Source organism: Egretta garzetta, unplaced genomic scaffold, assembly GCF_000687185.1.
Source record: "Egretta garzetta isolate BGI_Z169 unplaced genomic scaffold, ASM68718v1 scaffold60, whole genome shotgun sequence".
Taxonomy (NCBI): Eukaryota; Metazoa; Chordata; class Aves; order Pelecaniformes; family Ardeidae; genus Egretta; species Egretta garzetta.
The window spans coordinates 2,282,529-2,285,703 of record NW_009258269.1 but is presented as its reverse complement, the minus strand read 5'-3'; positions in this window follow the sequence as shown (position 1 = coordinate 2,285,703).

Here is a 3,175-nt window from a genome sequence, read left to right as displayed (position 1 = left end):
AACCACATCAGGTTGCTCACAGCCCCGTCCAACCTGGCCTGGAATGTTCCCAGGGATGGGGCCTCCACCACCGCTCTGGGCAACCCCTGCCAGGGTTTCACCACCCTCATTGTAAAGAATTTCTGCCTTAGACCCAGTCTAAACCTACCCTGGTTTAGTTTAAAACCATTACCCCTTGTCTTGTCACTGCTGGCCCTACTAAAAAGATTTTCCCCATCCCCTCCCCCGGGGCCTTAGCACAACCACCGAGCCCCGGGCTTCAGAGAGGGGGGGAAAAAAATTTAATACTTTATTAAAAACCATGCCTGTTTAAAAGACAAATATTTCTGCACTAGACTCGGGCATTCTTAAGGCTCTGCATCAGGAAGCAGGAGGTAATGAACGCCCTTTTCTGGGATGGTCATGAAGTGTCAAACATTCAAGCCTATTTCCAAAACGGGGTGAAAAAGCAATTTGTATTCTCTCATTCGATTCTCCTCCCCCCTCCTTTTCCTTAAGGGCAAGATGGGAATCGCTCTCCTTCAGACGCTCCCTGCTAGAACCAGCCACGCAGAGGTTTTAGCCATAAGCACCACGCCGTGCTCCTCACGGTGCTTGCCTGTCCTCTCAAATACTCTGCTGGGAGCCCTCGGATCTTCACCACCTCTTAAAAAGAGAAAGTAGATAGCGACAGCGTTAAAGACCCTTTGGCCCATCCAGGCCACTACGGAACATCATCCCACTCTGGAGTCAGCACGGTGTCACAAAACCCCTCAACACCCGCCCGGGTACAACAGGCACGCAAGCAAAAAAGCAGGAAACCCGCCCCAACAGCAAGCTGGGAAATACACAGCAGAAAAACGTTAGTGTGCAACTGCAAAACCCAAAAGCGGGCTGAGGATGCAGAAATGTCACCTTCGCTAACCCCGAAAGCCATGAGGAGTTAAAGAGTTGCCACGGGGGAACAGGTTTTTTCAGGCTCAGAAGTCAGCCGTCACCAGGCCAGCACGCCCGGCTCCGCGCTTCCCATTACACCACCTGTTAGGCCGGAAAGTTTCTTGTGCTATCAGAACACCCACGTAGGCTGCTTGTAAGCAGGAAAGGGGCTATCTGAGGATAGCAATTTCATTAACATTTCTCTGCTCAGCCCTTTACTTCCTTCCTCCTAAATTTAACTAAGGGATAACGAACTCTATAGAAAGCCTAAGTTTTCTCAGATTTTCTGGGGACTCATTCTCCCTTGATCAAGCTGTTTATACTGATTTTATTGGTCACCATTACTAACTTGTTTCCACAGCCTAAGAGCTTTGTGGCCCATGATAATGCTCACTAAATGCTTACCTTCTAGCAGTGTAACCTTAAAATACCCTTGCAAGGATCATCCTTAAAAAAATAAAATAAATTCAAAACTACAACTGTTCTTCCTACTCCTATTTCCAACTCTGCTTTAATAAATCCAGCCTCACCTACAACGAGGCTTCTTTTTCTGCTGACTTCTCCACGGTGCTCTGCAGCACCTCTGCTGAACTACACACACAGCAAAAAGGCACCAGCCTCTAGGGTTACTCAGAATTCTCAGTTGAAATTCATGTGTGAAAGCTGGCATCTAAATCACAGAGCAATGCAGGCACCATTATTTCCAAAGAGTAAGCAGCCTGTGGCAAGACCACATACCAACCTGCCACCAAAGTGTTCTTGGCATCTGTCCTCAAGATCAAATTATTCTGATGCCTTCTTTTCACCAGAAATGAGCGTAAGGCAGTATGTATTCTCCCCATCCTTTGCATGTGAACAGAAGACATTCTGCAGAAGCAAATTAGGTTTGACCTATTTTCTGGTGTCCTGTTGCACATGTACAAGGTGTGAAGACTTGCACATAAATCAGGGTTTTGAAAGCACACACATTAGGCATCTAACATCCACCGATGCCAGAAACCGAGAGTTTTAACACCAAAGTTGGACTACACCGCAATTACTTTGCGCCTGGGAATTCATGTTCTATATTCTACAGTAAACATGACGTAACATCCTCCCACAGTTTAATCCCTGGCAGTTACCCAGGTTAGCATTTACAACAGGCTGGCAACACTAGGTGCAAGATGATTGAACTGCACAGCTATTTAAGATGCAGGTAAAAGCTAAGGAAAGGCTACGTTAAAAATAAAACACACAGGGCTGTAGTATTTGATACATTAATCTTAACTGCATGTTGTAAGGAAACTTAAAATTCTTGGGGGAGGTGGAGACCTTCAAAATAAATTCTTATCTACCATCTTTGGAGAGAAGGGGGGGGGGGGACTGCCAATGAATGACTGCTTTGAAGTCAGGCCCTCCGCTTGGCTGATGAACTCAGCCGCCTCTTGGAGACAGATGAATGACAAATGTCATCATAAGCAAGCGGGGGTCCAAGTACATCCTTGTGACTTTGTCAAAATAGAACTGACTGCAGGGCTGCTGTTGCTCGCACTTTCTTTCAGGGGCCTGGGAAAGCTGTAGAATAGTTTGAAGACTGTATCACTGCATTACCTTTAATCAATGTCATACAAACACAAACAAAACCTTGCATGCTAACAAGTGCCACATACAAAGCAGTAACTTATCTTTGTAAAAGTGCAAGAATGAGTCACTGCATAAGATTTTATACTTTAGATATGCTATTTAAATAAAATCTGCACCATTATCTGCTTATTAGCATTTCACCACCCTGTATGAAGAGTCCCCAGAGAAACTGCTACCATCTCGTTTCAAGTTCTACTTAATCCTTGCACAAAAGGGATTGCACGCCTCCCCTTTTTGTGAGGATGCAACAGCAGAAAGCTGCAACTGGGAAGATGAGTTATCAAGACTTTACTTCCACTAAGCACACCACCATGGGTCTGCTAGATGTATTTGCTTAAACAAATTAACTTCATCAAGATTCAGCCTCCTACATTTCAAACCCCTTCTTAGCGCTGAAGCCTCCCTGTTGGCCAAGAGGCTGAGGTCTAAAGAATTGTCCCTAGTCACTTTTATCCACATGAACGTGATGCGGCTTGGACTTCAGCTGTAATGAAAATACCAGAAAACTTGAAAAATAAAACTGCCAGCAGAATATACCTACCAGTGTTTTAACAAGTGATATTTTAATTTGTTTGGAAATGAAAGAGGTTTTAGGAAAGACAAGTTATGCAGTAAGCTGCTAAATCACAGGTGTTAA